The sequence below is a fragment of the Embiotoca jacksoni genome, unplaced genomic scaffold (genome assembly GCF_022577435.1).
Source record: "Embiotoca jacksoni isolate LCO1_2020_lvr unplaced genomic scaffold, fEmbJac1.0.p SCAF_6, whole genome shotgun sequence".
NCBI lineage: Eukaryota > Metazoa > Chordata > Actinopteri > Embiotocidae > Embiotoca > Embiotoca jacksoni.
Window position 1 is genome coordinate 7,231,649 of NW_027185414.1, and position 15,852 is coordinate 7,247,500.

Consider the following 15,852-nt stretch of genomic DNA (forward strand, 5'->3'; position numbering starts at 1 on the left):
ATGTCATGTAATCATATTTGACACAGTTCAATGCTCTGTCTAAACACGGGGCTGTGCTCTCTCTCAGCATAATGATAATGTTCAATATTATCATATCATTTCCCGCCTTCACTTAAGCTTAGTTCCTCTTATTAGAAAAGCTTTTTTTAATCTCTCAATGTTGCCAGACTCTGATTGGTTTCTTAAAGTATGTTTTTCCAGCTGAGTCCTGTCCACTTCAATCAAGTGAGAAAAGGAGGAGAAAAACACAGAAAAATATCTTACATGAAATCACCAAAACTGGTTTAACTCTTGCAGAAAGTTTTGTGTTCATGTAAGATGTTTGAGAAAAAAAAAGGTTTCAGCACCTTTAGGCTAAACGAAGTAACCTTTTTTTGTGATGGCAGAAATCATCATTTAACACAAGAAGGTTACTAAATGCCAAATGCTGGTAAATGGCCATGTCCACAATAAGCTGACTCATTTCCTAAATGATTCTTTTCCTCTGAGTTTTGGCATTCTGTTCAGACTACAATAGTGATTTTCTTCCCCAAGTCTTTCCAAAACTGCCCTCAGAGAGTGTAAATCTAAATAATTTTGTCTTTGAAGAAATCAAAGAAGTCAAAAGAAGGATTAAAAGAACAGCCATGATACCGAGTATGTGTTGGAGCCTCTGTCCTTGTCTTCAGAAGATCCTGTAGGAAAAACGTAAAAGAGAAATGGCGCACATACTTTGCCTTCATTACCTGCTGGATCTCGTCGTTCATGCACTTTGAACAGAATAAACTGTAGAGGATTTTCTTTTTTTTTTTTGCAACGCACTGTACAGACAAACTTGTGGATGGGTCTGAAACTTGTGTCAAGTGCAACCAAATGTGTGTGTGCAAGCGTCACTGTTAAGAATAATTAAGACAGTCATGAGATAAAGCCACAGACGCCACAATGGTCAAAGCACCAAAACGGAGACGAGCAGAAAAAAAGGATGTTACATTGCTAAAGAAACTACAGGCTCCCAGACAAAGACGAAACAGAGCTGAAGAGTGTATTCAGTGAGATAGACTCTGTGCTGCAGAGAATAAATACATGTTTTAGTGAGCTTTACATAGTTTTTGTAAAGGTGCTCACTGCTCTTGCATTAGAACATGCACTTTTCTGTACATGAAAGCAGTGAAAGTGATCATGGGTTTAGTAAATATAAGTCTTGTGGAATTTGAGTCTGTTGGTACAAAACAGTCCATTCACACGCAAATGGATCCAATATGTTTTGAAGACAGCACAACAATTTGGAACACCATGCCAAGTGTATTTACGGTACTGAAACTGGCTTTAATATTTGGTTCCTCAACTTCCACACTTGAAAACTCATTTTCAACTTTGAAGGATGTTTTCACAGACCGCAGACATGCCGTGCTTCTCACCCAAATGGCCCAGCTGGTGCAGCTGGCATTTGAGAAGGATCGAACTCAAAACTGTAGAAATGAATGGAAGGAAATGTTCATGAGGAGATTCAGTTCAAAGACCCACTGAAGGTTGGCTACATCCAGTGCTTTAATATCCATTTTCTTTATATGTGTGTATGTCACGTGTAAGTCTTGTGTAATTTTAGTTAAAAACTATAGTAAATTGTTTTCAGCAATTCCATTGAATTTGTCAAAATTTGAGTTTTGATCACCGTTGGTGTATTGAAAGATGAATGCCCTCCACCTTTCCCCTATCTCTTTTTGTGAAAAAAAAAATTCTGTTTTAAAATTTACCCAACTTTAATGGGGCAGTATGTAGGATTTAGTCCCATCTAACAGTGAGGCTGCAAATGGCCACCAACTGAACACCCCTCAGTTTACCTTCTGCTTCTAAGCATGTTGGAGAATCTATGGCAGCGGTGAGAGTCACAAAAAATGTCAAAGGTTCTCCTTAGAGCCAGAGTTAGGTTTGGCCCTTATGGGCTGCTGTAGAAACATAGCAGTGCAACATGGCGCCCTCTGGAGAACAGGACCTGCTCCCTATGTAGATTTGAAGTGTTCATTCTGAGGTAACAAAAACACAACAATTCTTAGTTTCAGGTGATTATACAAAAACTGAGATTGCCCAAAACCCTACATACTGAATCTTTAATTGTTCTTGAAGAAATCTGAAGAAATGCCTCCCTAGCTGCTGTACAAGTTTGTCTTGATTTCAAATTCCCCTCCAGCGGAATCTGTTGATGCAGCTACTATTCACAAAAGAATAAATAGCGAAGCAAATCTGTTATCTCATTTAAGGTACAGCACTGAATACTGTTCACCTGATATCAATGAAAGAAAAACAGTTCAAAGAAGTCTTTCATACTTTCTTCTTAACCAGAGCTGGCTCTCAATCATAAGGGCCACAAGCCTTCAAACAACACTATTGGTGCCTCATGTCTCTTTGTTTTGGTGTTTGTTTTTTGGTTCTCCATCTCTCTACTTTAACAATTAACATAGTGATGTAGTTTTAATCATACCTTGGCAATACTTAAGTTGTAACACAAGAATGTTAAACATTGTTACCTTGTTTTTCCAGTAAATGAAAGACGACATAACACACTACAATAATCCCTGTTAATCTACATTCACGTCTCCATCTCCTATGTTTCTCCACTGTCGATAGATATATTGTATGCTTTGGAATACAGACGAGAAGAATGGATCTCTTTAATAGGTCAGGGCTTTTGAAGAGTGGTGCTGTAAGGAAGGGTCGGTGAGAATTCACCGCCGCGTGTGACAGTTTGAAGCACCCCCCGTCACAATCCATTTTTCATCCCCGTGGCCTGCATTAGACGCCTTGTCACAATAATTATATTTCTCTGTATTAATTGAAGACTTATAATGGAAATAAGACCTGTCGGGGAATGTATCAAACTGCAGCAACAATAATAGCAAAGGCAATAAGCAAACAAATATCACACAGACAGATGAGAGAGAGTATTAGATATGATCGATGAGGGGAGCAGGTCCAAACACACTCACACTCTCACACACACACACACACACACACACACACACACACACACACACACACACACACACACACACACACACACCCTGTGTATGTGGTGAGAGACTGCTTGTGTATGTTTGACTGTGAGTGTGTGAGTACAGTACAATATTACACATAAAATGTGAGAGTTTGGGTGTAATTTATTTGTGTATGTGTGTGTCCTTGTGTGCGTCTAGTATTCACTTTTAGTAGGAGCTAGAGACCCTGCTTGGAGGGAAATTATAGCAACTAAAAGAGCAGGAATGAGGAATTTGTAATCTGTGTCAGAATTGAATTACTATCCAATAATGCCTGTTTCAGTACACAGAAAGACATAATCCCATTCATCTGTAAGCTTTCCTATTGTCATCAGCGTTAACACAGCAGAATATCAATGCAAAAACATACAATCATTACATTATTGATATGAATGCTCATTCTTCCTTTGCCCTCTAAAAGTTCAGCATAGCTCAATGATGTATATCTGTTTTTTTCAGGTATATTTACAAGTGCTGCATAATGGTTATTCACATGTCATTAGAATGTACTCTGTCCTCAGGCGTAATGAACTGCGAAACCATCACACACAGTTAACGATGCAAGCTCAAAGTGTGTCCATGTATACAATTAGTGATGATTAGAATCGTCTGTTTTGATACCATTTGCCTTTTTTTTTTGGTCTTTCTGAGAAATGCCTTCCGACAGACATGAAAAGAAGAGGTAATCTAGAGGTTTAGAAGAATGGACCGATACTTGGACCATTTTTGAAAGAACCTTGACCTGTTGTCAGCCTCGCACACACACACACGCCAATGCCAACACCAAGCTCCCCTCTTTATCTTAGCAGTTCATCATACTTTTTCTAAGAAAGCTTTAAACAGCGCTTTTTGTGTGAAGTATATGACAAATTGCATGATATGGAGCATTACAGTTTGTCGACTCACCAGTTTTCACAAAAGTCTGCACCAGTTCTTCCTGTTTGGAATTATCATCTGCATTTATTTATCTTCTTTTGGACATATTTAAAAGTAGCACGTACAATGATGTCATTTATACTCACACTGTCACTCTAGGCTTCTAAGTGCCGTAACTGGAACGGATTAATATATTTACAAATTGACCATTCCTAAAATTGTGTCAATTAGGATCCATGAAATTATATGCTAAATTAAAATTGGAATGCCCCTTGATTTTAACCTTGACTCTGCAACAACCGAATGACCTAAACTTGTACGCCAAAGTGGCCTCTGAGGACAGCAAAGTTGGAAGCACACTAATAAAATCCTGTGCCAGGCCACATTGTAAAAAAACAGTTTGTAGAAGAAACTGGCAAACTGTAAAAAAAAAAAAAAGCTGAAATCAGCGTGATATGGATAAAAGAGTTTGGTGTATATTGTGGCTGCAGAATTCAGCACATTTTTATATTGATCTAAAGCTCAACTGAACACAAGAATATAAGAGCATATTATGTGTGATTCTCTCAGCGTTGCTAAAAGGCAAAATTGCTCTCTAAAGTCAGTAAAAGGTTAGCTTTTTATTTGCTCTTTATTTTAAAAGGGGAATAACCAAGGCGGCATGGATGGAATTGTTTAGAGTGTGTGTTCAGGAGCAGGTAATGTTTACTCCACAAGAAAGTGGAACTTTTCAAACAATATAAAATAACTTCCAAACATATATTTTTTTCAAATATAGAAATTTCTGTTATTAAATTTGTTGGAAGGGATATTCACAGTAAAATGCCCTATTACTTTTTTAAGTATTTAAGAAATAAAAGTTAACCATATCATAGGTTGCAATATTAGTTATTCCCATCTCCCTAATTATGTACAAGTATAGAATATGTCTATTTCATTCTTCATCCATTTACTTCCTCCCGCAAATGTTTACTCGGTCCCAAGGATGAACTGATTCGATCTTTGGGTTCAAATGTCAAGGTACCTGTCACCTCACATCAGCCCATTCTCATGAACACAAGATATCAGGAATGCCCTTAAGAAAATGTATTTCCATTTGGTACAAATGTTCACTCAGCTTCAAAGATGAACTGATTAGATTTTGGTGGTCAAAGGTCAAAGTCACTGGGACCTCAATTCTTTCACATTCTTGTGAACGTAATATCTCAGAAACGCTTTTAAGGACTCGGTTTCAATTTAGCACATATGCTCACTTGGACTTTAGCCCAGCTGAACTAGAAAGTTGTTGGTCTAGTTTGGTGAAGACTGTATTTTCCAGTATGTGGCATCTGGCAAAGCCAAGTCTCTGAATAATGTTTCCACTAGCACTTGGTGAAAGCAGTAAACCATCCAGGATCCTGAGATCATGCAATTGATCCATAAGTAGTTGCTTTGGTTTTGCATTACATACTGTAGGTTGACTACAGATTTGTGATCCAGCCTCAGTGGTACAAAATCCGATATCTGAAGTAAACTGTATGGGATGGATGTATACCAAATGATCAGCTGAGACTAAGAAACTTATATAGGACAAAAAGGAGGTGAAAAAACAAATAAAAACTTCTCAAAATGTTATTATTATGTAGCTTAAAATAGAAATATGGGGTCATTTCAAAATTGTTCTAATTTGTCTTTCTCTAATTATTAAGGCCAGACCATTTCAACACCCATTGAACCGAAAATATCTGGAACACATCTAAATGAAAGAAAGATGTTTTGAATAAAAAGCAAACTAGGGCCTACAGCCCTCATAACCTCTGTGAATAAATTTGTGGGAATACTTTCAAGTGGACTGGAAGAGGTCCTCACATGTGACACATTCTCAGTGAGAGTGTGCAAAGAAATCGGCCCAAAGCGATTCAACAAATTAGGGAATGGGCAAGGGAGGTCCGCAGCAGAAATGAGAGGAATTGGAGGAGTGATATTAGCCCTTCTTCAGACTGAGCAAACCTGGGGAAATATTTCAAGTCTCTTTTCATGTCTATCAGATAATGCAAACATTTGGAAGTCATCTTGGGGTCCCAGTGATATCACCAGTACCCCGCACTCCGCCTTCCTGGAAATTAAGCGACATGTGTCATATTTTAGTGAGTGGGGACTACAGCTTCCTCATCGGTTGAGACTCCACTCTGAAACTTACAGGGATAGTTAAGATTTCCTGACATAAGATGAATGTCGGAGTTGCTCACTTGTAGTGACATCCAAGCATTTATATTAAGATTCTGTGCAATGACATTTATTTTGTCGAGTCAATATCTTGTTAAAAACTAATAAACTGCAGCATAAAGAGCAGTTAAACATTTTAAACCATTTTAAATGTCAACACAGCTCTCAAAAAATGTAAATTCCATCAGCAGCTCTGCTATAATAGCAATGGTTTGCATAGATATTAAGTGATTAACAGCTGGTTGTTTCTGGTGATGAATGTGAATCGGCAGTACGCAATTTCTGATTTACTGATTTGGTCATCTTTCCTTGATTTTAGTGCTTCTAGGGAGTGCAAACATAGTTAAATTGTTTCCTTTTTTTGGATTTTTTTAGTTTTTATTGTTGTTATTTCCTACTTTGTTCTGTAGTCTACAGACAAAGTTAACACAGTTGGCTATGTTTTAGTTGTTAAAAAACATTAATCGTCATAATTATTTGATAAATATTTCACATGTGGCATGAGAATGCATTTCTTGCCCTATTCGAAAGACTTGGGAGTGTTAGACGATGATGTAGTGATGTGATATACGATTGCGAGTCTGCAGAGGTTTTTTTTGTAAATTTTGTGGATACTGTATGCTTTCTTTGGTCTGACTTCCTGTCTGACTGATTGATGTGATCTCCATCCAACTTCCATCAAAAATAAACTTAAAGCATATCTTTAGCACAGTGGAGCGCCTAGGTGCTTCTGGGACGCTGCTGACAAGTCCAGTGTCTCATCAGGTGGAATATTAAGCATTGACTTAAATGTCAGCAATCAGCTCTGGTGGCCGTGTACATGAGGTATACATCTGGTGAAAAATAGACCTTAACCCACAAGTCACCATCCTACATTTGCCAGATTGTCTTTAAGCTTTGTGCCACTGCTTTCCAGCGTTATTTTACCTGTTGTACTCTGCCTGATTTTTGATCCTGCCAGTTTTCCTGGACCCTGTCCCTCTCTACTTTGTCTGCCTGGTTTTTGCAACCTTGTAAGAAATCTTTTTCATCCTTGTAAACTTGTTTTAAGATTATCTGCTTCTTTATCGTGTGGTGCTTTTGGGTACTTTTATTCTGGGCCCCGACAAGTACTTTACTTCAAAACCACATACTTCTGACTTGGATAAAGCAAACTGTAGCATCACTCATTGCACCAGAATGAGTCAGCATATCTTCAGTAGCATCTCAGAGACACTGAAACACTGTTATGGCTACAATCAACAATACAGAGAGCATCACTGTTATTAGGATATACAGAGATGATGTGGACATTTTTCAAGGTTTATAGCTGTGTCTAATAGGTATGGGACAATTCTTACAGGTTTGCATAAATATAAACAGATTTTACACTCTCACTCACTGAAAAAGGAAGGTCCAGAAAAGAGAGCAATGAAGTGCTTTGTAACGTACACAGACCAGAGTGCAGGGCATCGACCCTGTTGCTACAGGTCAAGTCTATGTTTGGCTCACTATGTGCAAGGTAAAGCATTACGTACGTTCACTGAATGCCAAACACTGGTTTAACGTCATTGGGAGCTCAAACTATCACCAGACTGTTAACATATTTAAACTTGATAATGGGTAATTTGTCAGTGCTAATTTGTTATGCAAATTTTCTCATCAAGCTTTGTAACAAGATTAGCTTGGTGGAAGCCAAATACACCATAAACCACCATGACAGGGAACTCTTTAGCTCTTTTTGTGAACATGAATATGTCATTGGGTCAAGACTAGCTAATTCACGAAGATGAGACACTCCTTATTGGTTTATATTCTTTTCTTTACTTGCAGTATCATTGTAATTAAGTGTCACTGTCACAGTTTGTGGGACATAAGTCAATCATTTTAGAGTTCCTGACTAGCAACTCATACAACTCCTACTTTTCTCCTTGCAGGTGCTGAACCACATAATTATAAAACAGATATTTAATGATGTCATTTGTTCCGTTATCTAATCACCTTTTCTACTTTCACCACCCACTATTGTTTTTATATCTTCTATTGGGTTGAAGATGTGTGAAGCATCTATGTTTTAGAATTTGTAGCTTTTTTGCTGCAACCTTCATATTTGAAGCATTGTCTGCTGTCATGGCTAAAACTTTGTGTTCTATCAGAATCAGCTTTATTGGCCAAGCGTGTGGATACGTATGAGGAGTACCTAAACGTCTTTACTGCATATATAAGTCTGGACAGACATGGATATAAACAGCAACAAGACTGGTCAGCGGAGGCACACAACCACGAGGCAGTAATTCTCGTCTAAAATTGGTACTGCCTTCAGTGCACCTTAATTAATGTTTGAATTGCTAGATTATGAGTCCACAAGTCATTAATAAAAAGTGATACCTTTTTTCTCTTCACTCTACATAAACAATCAAGCTTGCAGTTAGAAGTGTCAGGGAGTCTTCAGCACTTTGACCTTTCTTCCAGGATGTAAAGTGACAAATACTCCTAAATTAATTAGAGACAGACCAAAAGAAAGGAGGTAAACAATGTATGTATTTATTTATACATAAAAAAAAAAATCTTGACATAAAAGCATTCATAATTTATGAACCATCAGCATAGTCTTTGATGCTAACTCTTTAAACCTTGTATGAGTATGTCTCATTGTCGTGCTGAATACATTTAGTGCATTATTAACAGCACAAACTTAATGAGCACCATATTAGACATATGATGATCAAACGATATTTGATTTTGGCACGGTTTCAGATACCTGAGATTACAGGACATCAGATCAAAATAAATAAAAATTTAAAAAGCACAAAATCCCGCCATACAATTGGGACACTGTAAGAATCAATATTTACATCAAGAAAATCTATTTAAAAAGAAACCAAGATGTTAGCAGGGAACACACAAACCATCTAGTAGCATTTGCCTATTAATATAGTGTAGCAGGTTCAACGTGATAAAAAAAAAAATTATGTTTATTACGATGCGCTTATTTCTTTTGGAAATATGAAACCATAAGTGCTGCATAAGTCCTTCCTTGCCTTCTAGTTCCCTCTCGTTATTTTTTGAGCTTACAGTTGCATCTGTACATTGCTGTTGTTTAAATTCCTGATTGCTTTCAAAAGCATTGGGTTTCAAAATATGTTAGGAAAATAACATGTCTGCATGGGGTGCATGCATATTCTCTTGAGACTGTAAGCCAGTACTCCACATGAAAATAGGACAAGACAAGTTAGTGAACATCTGGAAGGAGGAAGTCAACAAGGAGACAAGTTAGGAGTTATGAGGGCATCTGTTTGGCTCTCCTTCCTTCCCCAGCCTCTCTTGGACCAGAATCTCTCCTTCTTCCTTGTTTCTGGCATCTTTATCCAAGAAAGACAGATGGATTTTCTTCTCCCTGGATACACACTCAATCACCCACGCACACTCTAATGCCCATGCATACATGTATACACACACACACATATAAAGTAACACACAACCAAAGGCACAAATAACTTACAGATCGCAGGCATAGTGACTTTGACAAACAAATAGACTCCAGCGGGCACACACTCATACACTCAGCGCTTGGGAGACGGACAGCTGTGCAAATATGCCCGGCCCTCATTCTTGGGATCTGAGTGGCGCTCCAACCACAACAGCAAATATTTCCCCTGCTGTCATCTTCTCTATTTTCTCTCCCTCATTCATCGGAAGCGTGCCCAGAAAGTGGCAGGAGAGGTTCAGCAGTTTCATGGTGCAACCAGGAATCACCGCATCCCTTTCCCCCTCCCCCCATTTCCATCTTCTTCCTTCAGGAGCCAGATGCTGATTGGGGGGAAAAAGTGGTGGCGAGGTGGGACCCTACCTGTCCCCTGGGGAAGATGAAATGTAAATTTTGCGACGTGGGCTCATTTACTGCAGTCTGGAGCTGTCTGATAGGACATGACTGGAGGCTTATTTGATTAGCTTAATTCCATCCTCGTGTGGACCACCGCAGCAATGTTCTTGGGACATTTGTTAGAGCATTAGGCCCACAGTTAATGAACAATTTGTTCCGTTGAGCAACGAACCACACGAGCAATCGTGAGCCGTCCGTGCAATCTGTGAAACGGTTTTCATATGACACCGGCCCCAGAAATTACACCGGAAAACCTGTGACTGTAAAAAATACAGGCTTATTAATTTTTCTGCACTCAGATGATGGAAAAAAACGGCCTTGTTAATTTCTCTGTGCTCAGATGATACCTTAATTTGATGGTTTGTGTAGGTTTTGTATTATCCCAGGGCTCTACGGTTATTGTTACTTGTGAATGTATTTCATGTTGTCCACGACTGTGCATGCAAACTGAATTTCCCCTGAGATAATAATAACATTTTATTTGACTGTATATGTTGCATATAAAGAGGTTCGTTGAAAGGCTGAGGCCTCAGCATGAGGTTAGACATCACTGGTAGCGAGATTATTACACACTCACCTTACATGGTGCATCTTTCACACCCTCTCCATATGGTACATTTCAGTATGCATCTCCATGTGAGAAACAGAACTAGTCATAACCCTATATAAACAGCAGCAAGAACAGTCAAACGTGACTGTGGACGTGTTGTGACAGGTTCACAATCCCACACATTATAAATTATGTGTTTCGTAATTATTAGTGGAAAATAGTCATATGATGAAATATTAAATTAGAACATTATAATGATATACCTGTCTGCATTTCAATGGTTTCACCATGTCCCACAAATGATCTAAATTCCTGATTAATGGATGAAAGTTTTACTGTTTGCCAATAATAATAAAACAAAAAAGCTTTCACACAGTTGCTCATTTAGAACATTGTGAATTGTGATAGGAAGCTATCAACATGTGTGTAATCATATGTTGCTCCTGAGATGTAACAGGTGTGATTCATGTCACAGAACAACCATCTGGTGAGAGGAACCAAATGCCAAAACAGCAATACTGTATTACTGTGATTTCATAAGAAATGTTAATGTTTAAAATTGCTGCAGATATCACATTAAACACAGTACATTGCTGCCTATTGTCTTGACTCTGCTTTGTTGGTCCTTGATAAAAAGAGCCAGTAGGAAGGAGAGGAAAAGGAAACCTAATGATGTGATAATTATTATATTACATATTGCGTACAGATTATTTCAGTGGGAGGTTACATCAATAGTAAAATCTGCAGCCTGCTGTTCAGGTAATGAATGAGGTACGATCCAGAAAGTCCAGGTTGCATAATACATCAAGAATTCGAATGCTCATGAGATGCCAAAACACTAGTTTGTAATAACTGAGAGGCACCATGAGGAACTATAGAAAGTCATTATGGTTATTACGGACAATAATTTTTATCCCCCATCTCAATGATCGCAAGGTAAAGAGTAGAATCACCTTGTTCCCATTATAAAGTAATCATTGAGCCCTCCTTCTGCTACTCAACACATAGTGGCCTCATTGAAATGTATGAGAACGTTTGTTTGTTTTTGTGCTGCAACACTCACATTATGTGAGATCACTAAACAGAAGTTGCAGTTCTGTAATACAGACATGAGGAATTGCATAGGTACATCTATTTCTTTTTTACATTATGTCGAAGAACTGTACTGTAATTTCTGTTTCTTCTTGCTATCACAAAGAATGAAAATTAGCTTAAAGGAATGGCATTGAACTGTAAGTGACCACAAGACATGAAGCAGAACTGCAGTCCAGTGCCTCGTCCTGCAGTACAAAATGTTTGAGCCAATATTTTAAATGTATGCCGCTACAAGTAAGCACATTTGTATGGTAATGTCAGTTGCCACCCAGTTGCTGCTTGATCACACAAGCATTCAGTCATATTTATCTACCTTGCCTACTATACCACCATGGGATATAGCAATAACTAAAAATAAACCTCTCTTTCTCACTCCTATACGGTCTCTCTTTTTAACTCTCAACTCTGCATCTCCTCTGTTCATCCCGTGCATGTGTGTCTTGCTCTTTCTTCCTCTCTCTCGCTCTCTCACTCTCATTCTCTTCCTCTCTCTGCCCTTCCTCCTCCGGCCTGCCACGCTCTCATTTGTCACATTTACAATGGAAACATCCAAATTTACAGATGCTATCAATTAATCACCTCCGCTCTAATTACAATCCAATTAACCTCTGTTTCCACGCGCCATGCTGCAGGACGGCCAGCACCCTCCCTACTCAATCACACTGCTCAGAGAGAGACAGACAGAGAGACGGCGAAGGAGGGAGAGTGGAAAGTAAAGTGAGATTTAATGGAAGAAAAACTAAGTGCGAAGGGGAGAGATTCTGTAGATCGACAGATAAATATACTATGTGGCCAAAAGTGTGGAGACATGACGGCTCGTATACTGTTGGTCTGGAGTTGTTTCTTGGTTTGTGCTGGGCTCATTATTTACAGTTAAGTGAAAGCATAACTGCAGCATATGAGGATATTTTGGATGCTAGAGACTTTTGACAAGGTGGCAACAATTTGGAGAAGCATGTTTCCTGTTTCAGCATAACAGGGCCTTTGTGCACAAAGCGAGATCCTTGAAGAAGTGGTTTTGAAGTCATTGACCGGTCTGCAGAGAGAACTAACCTCAGCTCCATTACCCACATTTAGGAAGAACTGAAACAACAACTGCAAGCCCGTGGTAAATACATACATTTACTGTATATATGCATACAAAGATGGACCAAAAGTGAAAGGAGAGGGAGATTAGAGAGGGGACAAGCAGTCATGGAAAAATGAGAAAGAGGGAAAGCAAAAAATGAGGCTCAGCTCAAGAGCTGAAGTCTCAGTGGAGGATCACAGGTGTGACTTGTGCAGAGTCAAAGGAAGAAGAAAAAGCTAGAGGAAGGGAGAGAGACAGAGGAAGAGGGAGGGAAGGATGAAGAGCTCTTACTGATGTTGTCAGGAGGATTGAAGAAAGAGGAAGGATGTGTCCATTACAGAGAAGACTGTTTCTCGCGGTGCCATGGGAAACCAGACTGTCACCATGAACCACCTGTGCATGTGTGTGTGTGTGTGTGTGTGTGTGTGTGTGTGTGTGTGTGTGTGTGTGTGTGTGTGTGTGGATGTGTGTGTGTGTGTGTGTGTGTGTGTGCGTGTGTGTGTGTGTGTGTGTGTGTGTGTGTGTGTGTGTGGATGTGGATGTGGCGTCTAAATGCATATATTCACAAAAACACGTAGAACAGACTGATGTATCCCCTCGAACGTGCACACACATTTTAATGCATGTGTTTACCCAAACACATATTATATAGCCAAGAAAAAAGCACATGCACTTACAAACAGAAATTGCACAGCACACATTAAAATGCACACACACGTACCATACCGGCATTAACATTGTATACGTGTGCACACATACAATGGAAGAGAAACACACACACACACACACACACACACACACACACACACACACACACACACACACACACACACACACACACACACACACACACACACACACTCTCATCCAGGTCTAACACAGATGGATATACACCTCGACTATTAGCAGCTCTGGATTTACAGTGGCCCGTCAGCCTTCAGCTTTTAATGCCACGTGGGGCCTGTTTTACAGCTCTGCCCCAGGGCCCCAATCGGCTTTCAATTAGCAGGTGAGCTGCAGCCCTGTTCCCAATCAATAGCCCAGTACAGGAAGGCTGCAGGCACCCTGGGGCCCCCAGCTTGAAGGGAGGAAAGAGGAGGAGGAGGAGGAGGGGTTGGAAGGAAGGGGAGTTGGCAAGAAAGGCTGAGGTGGAATCATGCCATGCTACTGGGCCAGAGGGCTGTTTGAAGGGGTTGGTCCTGTCACTTCCTGTATTTCTACACAGATGTACACAGAGCATGAATTTCATAAAGACACAATTTGTCTGCAAATTCAATGTTCAAATCTTGCTTTTATTGCGGAAGGAAAACAAGGCTAATAAAATCGACACACTAAGCAAAGAGTGTTAACACACTGTTGGCAGCCATGGAAGAGAAAGCTGCCCTCCAGTCCAACTTAGGAAATAGAAGTGTTTATGTGTGTCTGAAGAAGGGGATGTTGAATAAAGAAATCTCACTACCTACAAGTTAAATTCCACATCTTTGACTGTATAATTTCTACACAGAGAAGTTTTGGATTCATTCATTTTAACAACATTTGAAATCTCCATTTCTATTTGACAAATCCATCTTATTTAAAGTCTAGTTTTGCTGGCAATAATATCTCAATACAGAAGTAGTTCCACATGTTTCTCACACTCGGTCAAAGAATTTTTCCCAAAACAAGAGACAGAGTCTTCAAAGAAGGCGATTACTCTGCTTTTTCAAGAAAACGTCAGTTAATTCAAGAAGCCACTTGAAAGTTGAAGGAGACGTCAGTGAATTTGTCTCACACTCTGTATTACTGTGTACGATGACTGATTTAAACACAAATAACAGGATGAAATAATACAAGATGGACATTTTGGCAGTGTGTCTTTCATAATGGGATCTGAGCAATGAGTCTCTTGCTTCTTTCTAGGAACATCAATAAAACCAACATGAGTCAAGTCAAACTCAGCTGATAAACTGCCTGACAAGAGCACTGCAATTTCTACACTTTGTGGTCAGGACATTTTAATGCTCCTGCATTGGAAGTTAAATTATTTATGACTATAGGACTGAATGCAAATTAAGTAACTTATTAAAATGTGCATTTTTACAGTGCGCACACACACACACACACACACACACACACACACACACACACACACACACACACGCATGCACAGACAAATAGGCATCTGCATGCATGCACAGCTGTCAAATCCGCACTCTCATCAAGGCTCAGCTCAGTCCAACTCCACAGAGAGGAGGAACCAAGCGAAACAAAATTAAGTGTTTCAATTCTCATCCACGTCTCTGAGACACCATCGCATGGCAAAATAGCCAAGTCATTTTAATTAGACTCACAGAGCACCACATGCTTTGGTCCCTATCTCCAACAGGTGAAAAAGAAAAAAATCCCATTCCCCATAGTGACAGCAGAGAGAGAGGGGGATCTGCCAGAGCAGGCGGCTTGGCACAAAACCGCCATTCACTGAATAACAGTACAGCGCGCCATTTTTTACATCACACTGTACTGATTGTCAGAAGAGCAACCCCCATCAAGCAATTTTCTGTCTGTATTTATTTATTTATTTAATCTCCTGTGTGTTTTGCAACCCTGCAAGAAGCTGCTGACAAAGGGAGTGTGGTGCAGGGAGGAGAGGTTAGAGATGATTGGAAGGCACAGAGGAAGAAGAAGAGGAGAATGAAGAGAAGAGCTACAGGGTTACTGGAGTGACATGGGTGTCTTTGAAGGCACCAAAGGAGGGTAGGGAGGGTGGAGGGGTAAGGAGGTGTGTGTGTGTGTGTGTGTGTGTGTGTGTGTGTGTGTGTGTGTGTGTGTGTGTGTGTGTGTGTGTGTGTGTGGGAGGGAGGGTGGGTGGGGGGTGGGGGTGGGGAGTTGATCGGGGAGACATAGCCAGGTCCCATCCAACACCCTGCTCCTCTGCCTCTCTCCCCACGCCAATTTTATCCAAGGGGGGCAATGAGGATCTTTGAAGGCACCGCAGCAGGAGCTGTATGATTGTGTGTGTGCATATGTGGTTGTGTTTTTCACATACATGTGCATATCTTATATATGCTTGATGGAACACTAATGCGTGCACCTGGGCACTAAGAGCTTGAGTAAATGAGGCTAAGTAAATGAGTCCAGGTGTATGTATGTATGTACACATATGTGCACAACTCTATTCATGCATGTGCTTGTGTTTGTGCATGTG